The 17,503-nt window shown below is 37.6% G+C and overlaps 1 protein-coding gene across 4 annotated transcripts in view; it reads right to left on the bottom strand.

The window, feature by feature from the left end:
- Positions 1-17,503, bottom strand: part of LOC135937052 (homeotic protein antennapedia-like) — a 101,145-nt gene that overhangs the window by 64,148 nt on the left and 19,494 nt on the right. Inside the window, exons 1-2 of one of the 4 annotated variants that reach the window (XM_065480127.1) lie at positions 17,285-17,375; positions 6,991-7,051 (exon numbers count right to left, since the gene is read on the bottom strand). The exons of 1 other annotated variant lie outside the window; for it this stretch is intronic. The gene's annotated coding sequence lies outside the window, so the exon portion shown is untranslated. Of the gene's footprint in view, positions 1-6,990; positions 7,052-7,738; positions 7,939-17,284; positions 17,376-17,503 lie in introns of those variants that run through there. 2 more of the 4 variants (XM_065480126.1, XM_065480128.1) reach the window with 2 other exon arrangements.

Below are 17,503 nucleotides of genomic sequence, written 5' to 3'. Positions count from 1 at the left end.
TGGCATTTTATCTTGGTCTGCAGTAACATGGCGCTTTGTGTCGTTTTTATCTGAAAAAAAAATGAAAAGCTCCAACGTTGGAACACGTGTTCAAAGATATTATATTTTGATTAATGTTAAAAGCGTTGCTATATTTATAAAAACACGGATTTCTCAAAGCATTTGATAAAGTGAAAGTATTAGCCGAATTAAAGTGTTGGAAACACAAGACCAGATGTTTTATGCTGCTCAAGGCCCACTCAAGAAATCGGCGCTTGTGTATGAAGAGAGCAATGGCCGCCTTAGACAGGTGGGTAATTAAGCATGACTGACGTAACAAAAATTGCACGCGTATATTGGGGTATCCAAAGAGACTCCACCTCTGGCTATTAATCAAACGTCAGCGCTCGCAAATGAGTTTGGCCCCCCAAACTCTTTCTTTGGTTGACTCACGCACCAATTGTATTGCAACAGTGGCTGCAAATCTATTCTTAAAAGTTCGAAAACAGTGCGCCTTTCTTTCGTTATACTTTGTAAATTATGTATTTTTACATTTTTTTTCTGCTACACCTGAATGCATATTTTTATTTTTTACTATTAGTAATGATGAATTTATTGGATTGATCGTGCCTGTTGCCTGTTGCTGTTGCCACTGCCGCGCGAAAGCACAAGCCCGCACAGTCTGCTTCAGAACACGGGCTTTTCAAACAAATGTATTTATTCATGCGGGTCTTTTCCAGCTGCGCATTACAAGAGGAAAGCAGCGGGTACCAAAGCAAAGGGAACAAAATACATAGCTGACGATTGGCTACGCAACAGCTCAAGTGCTGAGTTATATCTCCCTGACCCTCTTGTTCTCAGCATTGTATTAGAGAAATGAAAAGAACAAAAAATTCAGCTCCGCTCAATTAACCAGCCCCTCACTGTGCCACTCAATTAGAGACTCGATTATATTATTTCATTAATTAAACTGTTTATATCCAACAACTTTGAGTTTCGCAATGCGTCGGCGAACAAACAACAACGTTACAACAGACATTTAAAAATCTTTTAACTTAAATCGTTCCAGAAAAGGAGGTTTTAATTAAAACTATTAATATTATACATAAAATTATAGTGTCTCATTACTGTATGGCTCTTCTCCTGCTAAGCAGACCTTATTTTCTATGAATTCCAATTGCTCGCACCAAGGGAAAAACAAATTGAAAAATTGCTCGCCACCTGCGAGCATTCCTTTGTCCAGTTAATAAATAATTCCACGCGGATTGTAATTACCGAGAGAAAATTACATAAATTATGTGGCACTAACCGCTTTTAAGGAGAAACAAAATAGCTCTCGCTTAAGATAAAATAACTAAACTTTGCACTGCAGGCACTTCACTTCATATATTATATAAACGAATAAATTTTTCGGCGTTCACGCCACAAAAACTTGTTATTTCTCCATACATGTCCCGCGTGCACTTCCTCAAAAAACAGCAGAATGCCAACGCTCTCCGCGGACCGGTTTTCCAGCGCGGCAGCAGCCTTAAGTTTCCTTTATGTAATAAAGTGGAATGTTAACAGATGTCCCCGTTGATGATGGACATTAATTTTTTCGCCTCTTTTATTAAAAAAACTAAGATAGGCAGTACAAAAAGGAGGCCCCTCAGCCTGGCACACACGAATGCCCCCACCGGTGGATAATTTTGAATTATTGAGCTGCCTTTTTATCACCCATTGTTGCGGCTTGCACCTGCCCCCTTTTATTTGCTCAAGCTGCGCGCGAACTGCTCCACGGAAACGCGTGCCGCTAAATTTACAACCTGCTTAATTGCCTATACCTCCGCGGAATAATTTATTGACGGCTAATTTCCAGTATCAATAACCACCAATTGAAAAATTCACGCTTTTCCTTAACTTGAACTAATCACATAATTTTATTGGGAATTACCGAACTTCTTTTTACTAAATATGTGAAACTAAAAGGAAAATATATGTTTTCTTAAAAGCCTTACAATGATTTTATTTTGTAAGAAAGTCAAATTTTTATTTTCATTTTAAGATTTATAGTTTTTTTAATCCATATAATCTAAAATTACCTGAAAGTTCATCCCCATTGATTGGACAATTAGAGTCCAACTTTGCCGTCAGCGTGCTTGAGATGCAACGTGTCTATATAAGAGATATTTAATCGATGTGAACCTGCCGTCAAGCACGCACAGCCTGCCGCCAGTCGAATCTGAATGGTCTGGCACCGAATTTGCTAATCAGATGAGCAATGAAAATCCGTTATAATTCATATGCATCAAACACGATCGCGGGCCCTCGTGAATAATGTAAAATAATTTTCTTCCCTTTTGCTGCATGGTCTGACGGCGACTCATTGTTCTTCTCTTGCTAGGGCATATTGCTGCGCGCGATAAAATGCGGTCCACGTCCCTCTGGCGAATACACGGATAGCATCTTAACAATGCGTGTCTGTGTCACTTGTTCCCACAATATTACAACCTTGGCGCGCGACTGCATTTCACATTTTGTTTTATACACACTCCGCTGCATCAGCAGGTAATTGCACATACTCGGCTGCATGTAATTATTGCTCTACGGCCATATAATGTAATTATGGCAACAAAGCAAGCGGCGACTGACTGCTTTTTTGCTGTGCTCGCAACCTCAGCTAGCCACTTATTTCATTATGACTCTAACTCGCGAAACCAGATGATTAGTGCAGTAATTGGAAAAGTAAATAAAACGCAGGGGAAAGAAAATTTCTTCCTCTACTTACACGAAAATTGAGATATTGTTTGGAGTTCAATTTATATATTACTTGAAAAATTAACACCCTTGTTTGATTAATTTTCATAAGGTCGATATCATTATTGTCTTAATGACTCATACAAATGCACAATTTTAATAAAAAAAGGTGATACTATTGCCCTAACATACCGTTGAAAAATAATTTTTTTGATCTAGTGAATTAAATATTAAATATTAAGAGTTAAAGATAAACAAACTACCTAGAAACTTTCTGGTGCGTGAGCATTTTGTGTTGATTATGCTGCATAGCTTACAATTTACAGCTTTGTACTTGCTATACGTGAGATGATTAATGTATTAATATTCCAAATTAACTTATGAATCAATTCTTCCATAATACGTCTTTGAGGGTGCTGCAACTGTGACCCGCGGCAATCGTACCCTAAGTTAAAATGGTGGGAAGGGGAGGAGTGTAGCATCAGGGTTTCGTCCTTAGGGAAGGTCTTTTCAAGGTGGTTGTTGCCTAAATACAATGAATGCTACTTTAATTAAATAAATTTGCTTACAATATCGTTGATTTCCTGCTTAATTCGCATCGTATATATTTAAAAAATGTGTTGATATCAAGATAATAACATGACAATCGAGTCTGCTCTTAGTTAATTAAATTCTGAAAATTTTACTTTGGGCACGATTGCCGCGAGTCACAGTTTCCGTTCACTCGCTTCAACTGTGACCAAGAGACAAGCTTGCAGCGCAGCACCCTCGGGGGGTATTTAGCCCATTCACATATTTAGGTTGTGCATCAAAAGGGGGCGCGCTGCTTCACAATTAAAAAAGTCCCTCGCAGGTCAGACTTTTCCTTTGCAGCCGACCGTTTTTGTTGACAATTTATTGCTTGACAATAATGTATTGACTGGCGCGATGCTGGGGGTGCGTGAAAAATCACGAAAGAACCGCTCTCGGATTCTCATCCACAATCGAAAATCAAGCGCGGGAAAATTTGTGCCGTACACCAGTATTCTAAATTAAAATCGATTTTAAAAAGTTAGCAATAAATCGAAGCGATAATTGAGTATACATTTATTTATATTTGTAAAACGCAGTGGAATGGCGACATCTGAACCGTAAAAATATCAGGAAGGAACTGATATTCTTGCGTTCGAAGTTTAAATAAAAAATGGAAATATTTAGATCAAAATTTTCTTTTGGCAGTGGTAATTTCCAGATCAATGAAGGCAATATATTTTTACTAGTTAAACAACTTTCGTATTTTTAGTTGATTTAATGTTTTAAACATTGTAAAATTGGCGTTTTTAATTAATATCTCGGTTTATAATCAGTTTAGCGGAAAATTGTTCATGACCAATTAATTTATAAACTAAGAATTGAACTATATTTTTTCAAGACCAAAGCGTTTGCACCAATTAGAACCGAAAAAAATAGATCGATCTGGCGCAAAATAAAAATCCGGCTGCACTCTTGAATGAATCGACGCGGGCTTGTACGAGAAGACCAAAGTCGGTATACAATTTCATTTTTTCTCATTATTTCGCTCCCTCATACAATTAAAGCAATGGTTATTTTACACAAGATAAAAATCACAATTCTTGATACAAAAGTTCATTATGAGTTTGCCAAAAAAAAGCAAAGATGTAGACTTAAACTACAATTTTATAATTTGTATGTATTTAATTAGTCGTTTTATAATCGCATCTAGAATAAAATTGAACTAAATGTATTTTAGAAAATTAATATAAAATTTTTGTTATTAAAATTATAACATTAAATAAAATTACAAAAAATAAACTATATATTGCAAAATTTCAAATTAAGTGTGAAACTTATATATTTTTAATTAAACAAAGAAAATACATTTTAAATATATAATATAAACGTATATTAACCTTTTATTGCTACTAATTTTAAATTGACTGGGAATAGAGATACTAATTGGTCAAACATTTTTCTTGAGTTTCATTAGTGATGTACAGTATAAATTAAGAAGTTTACTGAACACCGTTTGTACACATCATATATTACATACATATAATGTATGTATATATCATCCAGAGATGAGATAATTTTAATTTTTTATTTATTTACTTGACAACTTGGATGGTAAAGAATTAATAAAAACACCAACCGAATATTTTTGTTTAGAATTGTTCCAGCAATACAGATCCTCAAAATATATTGACTGTCGTGTGACCTTCGACAGACAGGGATAATACATTCATCCTGTGTTCTTTTCTTGTATGCGCGAGTGTTTTCTTTGCGTTTTGGCGTGGTGGTTTTAAATTATAGGGTGAGTATAATGTCCGTAGGACATGCCAGCTTCCCTTTTCTAGCATTTATCCACCCTCTTGGGCCACACAACGTCTGAATATTTTCAAAGCATCTAGCCCGCCCAATGTTACTCATATTTTAATCAAACAACAAAGAGGTTTTTATCTGAAAAACTTGCCGCAGCGTGTACACCCATCTGCATTCTTTGTCCGCGAAAAAAACTGTGTTATAGTTTATGAAGAAGCGCGTCAATAGTAAGAGGAAATAAATTTTGGATCCTGTCAGCTATTCTACTTGTGCACAATAAAAAAGGTTGCCTCGCCCGCGGCTTTGTTGACCGCTCTGTGATTAAAACAATGTGTGACCCTGGCAGATTTTAGGGGATTCAAACAAAAACTTGTAAGCCTGTTGGTTGCAGTGGGGTTGGAACCGACTTTAGGGGGCAGAAAATACGTATTGGTCGTGCAATATCGGTCGGGCGACAACACAGTTTGGCTTTGACTTTTGTGTAAGCAACATAGTGTTCTCAGTGTTCTGTTGTTGAGCGCGATCGGAATTTTGAAACAGTGAGTACAATAAAGCTTTTAGAATAAAGAGAAGTGAGGAAAGGATTAAGATTTTGCTAGCAGCTGTTACATGAGAAAAAAATCTGTCCGTGGCGAGTGCATGCTTTTGATTAAACGGCCTTTATCCCGGTGAATTGGAAAACACGAGTAATTTGGAGACGCCACATAAATCAGAGGTGCATGCCGCGTAATTACGGGTTATCAATAAGTCGTAAATACCGCGAATGAGGTCAGCTATAGGCTGTGTCCACGGTAGAAATTCGCATCTCGCCGCCTGAGAAACGAGCAGGAAAGAAAAGGAGAGCCGCTCGCTGGTTGGCCCTTTCGAGAGAGCTAACGAAATTTTTCTTTCCCTTCGGATTGGCACCGCTGAGATGATTTCGGTCAAGCTATTATCAGCGAGGCTCGAGCTCCATAAATCAGTCAGGCAGGCGAGTTTGATTTATGCGCCGCCTTTGCTGTCAGGACAGCACAAGAAGAAAGGTTGGACTGCGCACCAACCAAAGGGAATAATTTTGTATCAAGCTATAATAATAATGGGAATCCTTCTGAGGAGAGGCGCGGTGAAAATAACAGGTCTGCCTCGTCATCTTTGACAGACAGGCAAAAAGAGCGGCGAAATTATACGCCTGATTGTTGCCCTCTGATAAAGGCACTGCGCGTGTAATGACACTTATTACCGTTCGCCAAAAGGAGCAGACAAACTTTTAGAGATAAGCGATACGATTAAGTAATTGGATGAAATTTTCACGCATATAGCTCATCTCACCATATAATATGTTCAATACTTGTTTAAGTTATACAATTTATTATATATTTTAATTTATTTAAAAATATGAATCAGTTAATTTATTTTGTATTCAAGGCATCATCAAGCGAGGAAAATTTTTAATCGATACTTTTAATGGTAAAGATGTCAATTTTTGTGTGGAATTTGCTCTTCAGCATCAGGGCTACATATACAAAATACACAAAATATTAAAACGATATTGTTTAACCATAATTAAATGAACGCAAATAAAAACTCACTAAAATAAATTTACCAAATAAATAATTAATGAAAAATGAAAAAACTTCATAATGGATCTGGAAATTTTTATTATTAGTTTGTATACGCTCAGAAAGTTGAAATATAAATAAACTGCACAAAAACACAAACAACAGAATTAATTAATGCACATTTTTAACATCTGCTTCCTGACCGTACAAGCAAATAGAAACTTTCCAGCCCCATCGGGATTTTACTTATATTAATAACATTTCTGATTGGTCCAGGCATCATTCTATTGATTCCCGGGTTAAACGGGTTAAATTTGAATAAAATTTAAAAATTATAATTTAGCTAAAAAAAAGTATTCACAACACATTTTTACTCGCCCAAGAACTAAGGTCTAAGAACTCAAGGTCTAAAACTTACCTTTTTTAAATATTTAGTGGCCATTTTTATTCCCTTTTCTCATTTGATGATTAGCACTCACCTGAAATCAATCAAATTAATTTTGGTTAGTTAACAATAAAACTATTTACAATATTAACTTTTTCAATTATTTCAAAAATTTTAATCAAAATTTTTTGCTTTCGATTGCCCGATTATCAAAATAATATTCTGCGGCGTAAGGTAGATGCTCGCTAACAAAATTAAGAAAGCGTGAGCATCAGCTGATTTTGTTTGCGCCACTCCATAGAGTGGCCGGAAGCGAAGCAACAGCAACAAAACATATTTCAATGACACGAGCGGTGTTGAAAAATGCCCACCACAAAATACAAAGATAATTGCTCACTGAAATTACGGACCGCAATTTTTTTAAATGATCGTGATAATCAATTAAACGCCCTTAAAGTGTGGCATGTTTGAAGCTGAAATCTGTCAGTGCGCGAAACATTGCGCATGTAAATGACAGCTGTTATCAATCACACAAGTGAGCTGACACCACGCAGGGGAACTTACAGGATATGATAGCTCTCACAGTGCAGTTATAAATGCAACAAAATGAAAAAATCAGGCCAAAAATTAGGCACTCTCTTAGCTAAATGAGCCCTAATTATTTAAAATCAACCTATTGGTGCTGACTACAAGAAAAAAATGTATGTGCGTGTTGATGGTTTTCTTTTTAAATTATCTTTTTATTAAAAGTGCATTGGTTAAATCGTGTGAATTTACTCACTGTCATGGCGGTCCACAAATTAAATTAGATGCGGATTGTCTCACAGGATAAATGTTCACTCATTGATGAGCAAGTTCTTTCGATTGATTATCGCGTGTGCGGCTCGCAATAAAGTTATTCAGGAAACACGTTCTTGGAGCGAGAAAAGACAGAAACAAAGGAAAATAACCCGTTCGTTCATGCCGCGCTCTAAGGCAGCAGTGCGTGATCGATTCGGGCCGCGCAGCGCGCGTCCGCTTTCGCGCCTCTCCCGCCAGAGCCGGTTTTCCGTCCAAAAAGTTGGCCACCGCTCCGCTAGGGGCGCATCCTGCCAGGGCCGCTCTGGTGGCGCACCGTCGAACTCGCAGGGGTGCGAGCTTGAGGGTGGAGCTGACAGAGGGTGGCAAACTCGCGGCCATAACTTGGCTGAAGTTTGTCATTATTTGGTGAGGTTTATGAGACGTTTTTATGGCCGCGGTAATCCAGTTATTAAGAGCTCATTACTGCCTAAATTACCAGCACTCCATCACTCACACTAAACTGCGAGATAACCACCCAATGGTTACTTTTCATTGTCAACACCTGAAGAAGGGGTTGTACTTTTATTGAAAAGAAAAATGGAGGACGATGATGTTTCTAAATGATATCTAAAAATTAAAATGCTAAATTTGAAGTTTGTGCGAAAAAAAGCTGAATTTTTTCGTTTCTACGTTAAATCCTATGGTCAACTTTATTTTTCTTATTTATTAAATTAAAATTTTGACTCAATGTTTTGCATATTTCTTCCAGCGATTTCTGTTGGGGAGTTTCATTAAAAAATATACATATTTTTGCCTATTTCAGAAAGACGTTATTTTCAATGCTTCATTACAGGCAAAATTGCTGAAATATCCTAATTTTATCTGAAAATGATTTGCACACAAAATCAACTTACGTTGTTTCATTTTTGGGCTAGAATCCAAAAATTATTTTACTTCCTTAAATTCATTTGAGCTTTTCTAATATTTTTGGCATTTTCCTTTGCTTTGCGTATTAAAAAAAGATACTGAACATAACCCTCAGTGTTCTTCGCCTCGGCAGATTGGGATCACATTTGCAGCCAAATGTTAGGAATTAACATTTATCTCGGGCTTGCCATTTAAATTGCACAGAACCATCAAGCATGACAAAGAAGTCAGGTAGACAGACCCATTTTCCCCTGCTGATTTATATAGCACGGTTACTCTTTAGAATATTTATTCACCCACTCACATTTCGGGCAGGTGCGAATTGATCCAGCCGGCCGTATATCATCATTTTGTCCGCGCACATCGCGACTTACACAATAAATTACCAGGGCACACATTGGCATTTTCATTCGGCGCGCGAGAGGATACAACTACGCACGCCCATGCAAAATTATATCCGCGAGTGTAATTCCGATACATATGTATTAACATCTCGCACCACTGGGCCACGCGCGTATTATATGTACGCACAATTGCGGTATGTACCGACACGCTGGCTGTGCATATGTACACGCGCCGTGCGCCTATACGCTTTGCTGCTGTGTGCATATGATTACATAATTTACAGGGGCCGAGTCGTGTCGTCCTTGGCTGGCAACACATCTCCAGTCGGCCATAAATTGGCACTGACACTCGAAAAACAAAACCAGCGGCAGCCTGGGGAGTTCCATTCGAAGCCACCGTCGCCGCCGCCTATGTGCGTATGCAACACTCGTAGCAGGCGCGTTCGCACCGCGGCCTACACAGCCGAGCGCGGTTGGATAAAATTAATTTTTTGTAGGAAAAATTCAATTTTTAAATTTAGGCTTACAAAATCAGTATTTTTTCTACAATAAAACGTTGCATATTATTGCTTTACAGTTTTAAAATATTTAATTTAATTTTAGAAATTCACAACCAATAAGGGAGCCGAAAAACGAAGTATAAAATAAAAATAAAATCCTAGCTGGAAATGTCATGATTGAGTCATATTATGGAAAAATTATTAACAGTTGAATTTTATTGGAAAATAATATTATTTATAAATAAAAATAAAAACTTGTCGACAAAAACAGATCAACTTTCCATTATTTTGGAGCATTGGTTTGACCCCAATCTGCGATTTATTAAATTCTAGCAGCCAAAGAAAATTGTATTTTTCATTATTTTATAAAAATTTGTATAAAATATCAAATAAATAAAAATAAATAATAAAATACAAAAATTTTCATAATTATTACAATGAAATCATCTTAAGAATTTTTTAATCTGAACATAAAGTCAGCGCAATTTTTAATTTAGTTTAGTAAGGGTAAATATAGTATTCGGCGTGTTGTTATAGAAGTGCAAAACAATGGTTCTAAACTACGTTTTGATTAATCCATTTTTAACTCGTGCTCCCCTAATTTCGCGCTCGCCCCTTTTTCGAGAAGGCAGTGCATGTACTCGAAAACGAGCAGCGAGAAGCGCCAAAAAGGCAGTTTAAATCGCCTGTGCCTCTCTGCGCGCTGCGTTTGTTTTGCTGCTGTTGTGCGTGTATATATAATTCCATAATTTAGGGGCCGGCAGCACTCTCTCTTGTGCTGAGCTGTGTTCTGCCTTTGCTCGGATGGAAAGGGTTAATTCAAGGAAATCCTTTAATTTATTCGTCCGCGCCGCCCCTCTCCCCTTGTTTCGCAACCCGGCTTTTGGCGAAAAGCTGCCGCTGCACACGAAGGGAGAAAACACAAAACTCTCTTGTGTATATGGAGCGGGGGCAGCAGTGTGCAACTGCCGCTGCGCGAAATATTAATTGCAAAATAATCAGAAGTGTGCACGCACAATTACAAGAGCAGACTTCCGGCGGCCGTTCATCATCATTACGCCGGCCGCACACCGGAATTGCAAAAAAGGCCTACTTTGTAATATTTATCGACTGTGTGACACCTCGGTATAATTTTCTTTATTAATTATTAATGGCCTGGCCGTGTGTGCGTGTTTCGTTTACCGATTCACACAGGCGGAAAACAATTTTTAACAGCGTCATACACAATATGTGAGCTTTGGCGAAATGTTAAATATGTGTATTTACGAACTCTCTATACCTTTATATGACTATTTTTAATTATTGACCAATCAATTTGATACTGACTACAAAATAAATTCCCATTTTTATAGCATTTGAAATAGTTGTAGGGATTATTTCATTCAAAAGCCTTATTTGAAAGCTAATATAAACTAATTTGGTGCCCATCTTGATTATTAACTTCTGATTAAGAGGTTATTCAAAATTGTACAGCCCACGCAGTTTGTTGGCTGCTATAGTAATCAATAAATTTCACTACGGGTCCATTATGAATATGATTATGGAACTCGCACAAACACGCTGAATGAAAATATAATACAGCAGCAGAGGATTGTCGGCCAAAGAGAGCTTGCGGACTAGTATTTATTTGAACACGAGTATTTATCAGCTTCCTGCAGCCATAAGCAAAGTGTGTCGCTGTTGGTCTGATGCCAGTGCATGCTCCTCCATAAATCGGCGGGTAATTTATCTGTTGCATTGGTGCCAGAGGGAAAAGAAAAAAGGCAAACAGAGAATCTCAACCCTTTTGCCATAAGACCCGGCACGATCATTAGCGGCCGCAGAGCGATGCACATGTACAATATAAAACGCGTCACAGGCACACACACTCGAGCGCAGAACACAATATTATGTAGTCAGTGTGAGGCGGCGAGGCGCTCTCGCGTTCTGGCTGCTCGCGGTCAATAAAATAAATTTCTCCCCCATCCCATAAATATAAAGATGGCTGCTGCTGTGCGGCTGCAACACAAAACTTCCGATGCGCCATTGTGATTGGTGGGAATACGTCACGTGGTCCGTAATCAATCTTAGTGAAGAAGCAGCTCCAACCCTCATTTATCATTGCTGCCACCGCCGCCGCCGGGCTCACCCTTAATGCGCCTCGTGCGCGCCCCCGGCATTCCACGCGGCGCTCATTCCGATCGCGCCCAAAGAAATTTAATTAAAATTTCTGGCCTCGCAAGCCGCACACACCAGAATCTGGGAATTGGGCCACTTATTTCTTTTGGGACGGCTCCACTCGTCCGTGAATGTTTTATTGGGCTCGGCTAGCTGCTGCGCTGTGTTATTATTATGGATTTTTTTCGCCGCGCGCCGCAGCCGCGCGCTGGTAATTCGCTTGATGGATGAGCGACACGCCAATAATAGTCATCAACTGATAAAAGCCGGTGCATGATGGACACAGCAGGTGCCATCACCATTTCTGATTTATGTCTCCAAAGGGGTGGTCAATCAAAAGTGGGCATCATTATTTTTTTATAACCACGGCAGGGTGCTGACGAATAGCTTGGAAATTCATGAAGTCCGACTCAATCAAGAAAATGGAAAAAATGGAGATTCATAGGTATATAGTTAGCTTGAATTCGCTTACATTAATATGGTGCCGGACGCATTTATTTATTCCAGTGGATTCGTATTACCATATTTCAATAAGGTTATTCATTTGACTGCAAATTCCAAAAATTATTATAACTATTTTATTTTTATTAATACACAATCGAGGTCTCTTTAGCAGGTGCCCATTAATTTATCTGCAGATGGCCTCAATTTGATTTTTATATAAAAAATCAAAATTAGTGAAAAAATCGCATGTTCCAAAATTGAAAACACTCTAGAAATGGCGGGAAGGAGAGAAGTCCTAAGGGAGGGTCTTTTAAGGGTGGGGGTGGTGGCCTAAAACTAATGCGCTTTTAATAAAAAAAAGTTTTGATTTCCTACTTAATGCCCGTCGAATATTTAAAAAGTGTGTTGACATCAAGATAATAACTTGACAATTCCGCCTGCACATTTGGTTAATTTATTTCTGATAGTTAAAAACGCTGTAGCGCTATTTATAAGAGCTGAAACGCTATTATTTGTTCTATATTCGAGCCGTCTCAATTGACTCTGTGACAAGCGTGTAAGAGAGACCAGCTTGAAAAGCAGCACGCTCCGAGGGTGTTTATGTGGTGTTTATTTGTACATATTTAGGCAGCAATGGGAAGCGGAAGGTGGCCCGCTGCTTTACCATTAAATAAGTCACCTGCTGGTCATACTTTCACTTAGCATCCGATCGCTTTTGTGTGCTTTGACAATAATGAATTGACTAGCGCGATGCTTGGGGCGCGTGAAAAATCAACTCTTGAACAGACAACCACCGCGCTGGGGGCTCGCGCACTAGAGAAATTATGAATAATAAAACTAAAATATCTGCAATCTACACTCCATTCTAGTTTAATTTATATCATTGAGTCTCTAGACAATAATTGAATTGAAACTCTTAGAGATTTGAGATTTTCAGGCTGTTTCGATAGTGGTTTAAAAAAAGAGTGAACAACAGTCGATGCTTTGATTATTTTATTATATATTTTTACTCTCTGAAGTTATAATTTGTTATAAATGTTTTTTGGAGAATATGCCTGCAAGGCCAAGAATTTTTTTTGCAATAAAATAATAGCAAAATATACTGTAATATCTTTATTTTGCAAATTATGGTTTAATTCACAATCTTATTGGCTATCTGGGAAAAAGAGTGATCTCATATCGCACACTTCGTGCGGTGGAAAATAATGAAATCACACTCTCACAATAGCCATGCAGCAGATGCGAGAAGCATACAGAGCTGATCAGCCGCTGCAAAGGGTCCGTGTCTATATTTAATTATTTTTCTGATGAAACTCGCGAAGACTACGAACAAAGAACGAAAAAATAGGTGCTAATTTAGATTAAAAAGCCTAATAGTTTCGCGTCTTTGTAACGTTTTTAGTATACATTATTATTATTTTATTAGACACCAACGCTGTACAACACAGAGTACAGTATACATTATACATTCATTTAAATTCAACCAACAACTGAGTTGATTTTTGCATTAGCTATTGCATCAACAAAATCGACTATAAATAAAATTCACAAAAATTATAAAATTGTAGTGTAAGTCTACATCTTTGCATTTTTTGACAAACTCACAATGAACTTTTTAATCTAGAATTATGATTTTTATCTTGTGGAAAATAATTATTGATTCAATCGTATTTTGGAGTGAAATAATGAGAAAAAAATTAAATTTTATACTGGCTTTGCTCTTCTTGTACAAGTCCGCGTTGATTCATTCAAGAGTGGCACCTGATTTTTTTTGCGCCAGATCAATCCATTTTTTTCGATTCTGATTGGCGTAGACACTTTGGATTTGAAAAAATGTTGTTCAATTTTTATTTCAGAAATTAATTGGTAATGAACAATTTTCCGCTAAAGTTATTAGGAACAGAGATAATAATTAAAACACGCCATTTTTACAATATTTAAAATATTACATCAACTAAAAATAATGACCATTTCTGCTGCACGCTGGGGAAGCCGAGAACTGCTGCGTGGCCGACGTGAGACGAAAGCTGCTGATATAGTAAAAATATAGTGCATTCGTTGATCTGTAAATCGTCACTGTAAAAAAATTTTTGATCTGAATATTTTCATTTTTAAATTATTAATAAAACTTCGAACGCAAGAATAATAGTTCCCTCCTGATATATTTACGGTTCAAATTTTGTAATTCTACTGCATTTTATAAATATGAATAAATTTACGCTCTATTATCGTTTCATATAATTGCTAGCATCGATTTTTTTTTTTTTTTTTTTTTTTTTTTTTTTTTTTTTTTAGAGAACTGGTGTATGGCAAAATAATTTCCCGCGCTTGATTTTCGATTTTTGAGGATGAGAATCCAAGAGCACGCTCGTGTTTTTTCCAGCACCCCTAGTATCGCGCCTAACAATTCATTATTGTCAAAGCACACAAAATCGGTCGCTGCATGTGAAGTAAAAAGTCTGACCAGCGGGCGACTAATTTAATTGTGAAGCAGCGGGCCACCTTTTGCTTCTCAGTCTAAATTTGTGCACATAAACACCCTGGGAGGGTGCTGCGTTTCAAACTCGTCTCTCTTACACGCTTGTCACAAAAATCGCTAAATTGAGAGAGAAGAAAATCGATTGAAGCTCCTCGGGTAAGAAAATTAAAAGCATTCCGAATTTTTGGTAGAACAACCTCTCTGCATTTAAAGGGGTACCATATACATTACTTCCTGTATGTTCAACCAATTTTTAAATACATTTTATTGATATTAAATATAATGCAATTTTTCTATTATTATTGATAAAAATTTAATAATTTTTAAGGATATTTCGGCTTTATCTCTTCAGTCAGATTTATTTTAAATTAAAGCATTAAAATGCCGAATCTCAAATTTTAATCCCTTATGAAATTTGTTAAACGTCTATTGAAGATTTCCACGATGCGTGTAATTTGAATATCCCAATAATTAGAGACGGTCGTCCTGCATGTGTCTTAAAACTCCGATGTTTGATGTTGGGCACTAAAACCGTAACTCCACTCAGCATTTCTTCAAACCCTCATTGTGTGACGGCGAGCAGGTATAAAAAGCAGGGATAACCAAGCGAGAGCCAATGCCTTTGTACAAAATGTCACTCGTGTTTCTCTCTCTTTTGTGTGCGTTTTTTGTGCCCATATAGAATTCCTTTTGCCCAGCAACAAAAAGCATTCCCCAAAGCTGAGAGCTGCCAACGCCACATGCACCCCCGGCTTACTCAACCCCCGCTTGGTCCTCTGCACAATATGGCTGCACCACCAATTCATCACCGGCAGCAGCAGCCGCCGCCTCTGGCCGCCTCTGCTCTGACGAGCCCGATTTTGCATGTGCCAGCCAAAGTTTTTTTATTCCAATAATTTTAATTGATTGCGGTCTGCACTGGTGCGGCGGTGTAAATAATAAAACCGCAGGCGCAGTTAGAGCAAAGCAGCAGCAGGACTCGCTCTCCATTAGTGAAATATGCTGATGATGAAGGGCAATAAATTAATTACGCCACTTGATTGGTTTCGGCTAGTGAAAGAGAGCTGCGTGCACACCACGCAAATTGCAAAATTAATTATGAAATGGCGGATGAGAGACGTGATTTATTGATTTGATTTCAATGGTCACCAATATGCGTGTGCATGTTGCACTTTATTTCGTGTTACATTTTTCATTCCCAAAGTGAATTAAAACTCCTAACAAATAATTATTTTTGGGCTCTTCCCAACAATGGATATTACAGTTTTACTGCGTTTTTAGTAATCTGTTTATGTATATGATGAATTGAAACATTATTTTTAGGGTTTGTTTCACAGTTCCAAGGGAAAGATTCTATAATTAATAAGGGGTTTAAACGTTTAGTAGTCCTAGCTATTATCAATACTTTTTATTTTTTATTTGTAATTAAGTTGTAACGAGTATTTGGATACTCGTTTAGTTGATTTGTTTCTGCCATCTGTTAGAGTGTCTGAGAAAGAATTGTATTTGTGAATTTGTGAGATTTTTGTAAGCCAGCCATTAAATCGAAGTCCTTTAAAGAATTTATAGAAATTCTGATGTTTGATTGCTATGTCTTTCCACAATTTGTGTGAATATGTTGAGAATTTCCAAATACTTGAGCTACCGTAAAGAATCTTCTTCTCCTGCACTGGCATCCCACCTTTTACAGTGACAAAGTAATAAAAAAATGCTGTTGCATACGGTTGTTTGGTTTACACTTCCATATTGATGGAGGTATATAGTCTGTGCCACAAGCCTTTTGAGTATCCTGTGTGTTGCTCAAGCATAATTTTAATGGGCTCCACGCCTTCTCAAATATTCGCAAAGATGGCTTCCTTAAATGCTATTAATTATTGAAGCATGTTCAATGCTTTTAATAATTTATAGCACAAATCATAGGAAAGTACAATGCAAAATCCTGATAGAAAGTTTTTATTTTCTATTGAGCGCCGGACTATATATATTGAGATAAACAAAAAATTGTCGAACATTTTAATGTGGAGCTTTCATTTAAATGAGAGCATCTGGCACCATAGCTCTCGCTAGAGTATGAAATAAAATTAATTTTTATTATCTGCTCATCCAGCCCGCTTGGCTTGGCAATTGATAAATTAAATTTTTATTTCTCGCTCTCCGCATATTTGATACTCGGCGGCGGCGGCGGCGGCAGCATCATTTTCCCCTGCTGCCGTTTCCTTATCTCGGCGTAAAAACGCTGGCTGCTCCTGTTTTGTGTTCCAGAATATTATTCTTGGCAAAGAAAAATTAGTGGAAGGGTCTCCACGGTGCAGGAGACGCCGCCACGGTATTTAATCAAATGCAAACACAGCACTTGGCTGCACATAAAAATAATAATGTTCCGCCTGGCTTTTTTTCGCGCTCGACGCCGGCACAACGACGTCGACGGACGAGAGAGCAAGTCTAAATTAAATTTTTATTGATCTGCATATATACAGTGCGATGTGAATAATGCATACCACTTTGTATATAATGAAATTTTCATTCAAAAATTTATGCATTCACGATTCAAAGAATTAATTTTTTCCTCGTTGAAAAGCAAGCCAATATTTTGACATGAATATTTAAACTATGTCGCTTGCTGCTCTTCATTTTATCTAACCAATTTTTCTGAAGTAAAAAACGACATCCCTGCATATAAATATTTCAACACTTACGTAATCCAAAAAAAGCGGCTAACAAACTCTTCCCAAGGGTCACTGGCACTCAAAGATTATTTCACAGAAATATACACATCGCTTGGCCACTCTATTCCTCTCTCGGAACTGTTATTTCCCTCCACTTTAATACTTTTCACCAGTTTATGTGACCGCCCGTCTCAGACTACTGCCGCGGACGGGTGCAGCGGTGGTTTTAGAGAAATCATGGTCGACTAT

The sequence above is a fragment of the Cloeon dipterum genome, chromosome 2 (genome assembly GCF_949628265.1).
Source record: "Cloeon dipterum chromosome 2, ieCloDipt1.1, whole genome shotgun sequence".
Taxonomy (NCBI): domain Eukaryota; kingdom Metazoa; phylum Arthropoda; class Insecta; order Ephemeroptera; family Baetidae; genus Cloeon; species Cloeon dipterum.
Note: the sequence above shows the minus strand (reverse complement) of the source record. Positions and strands in the feature narration are given on the sequence as shown.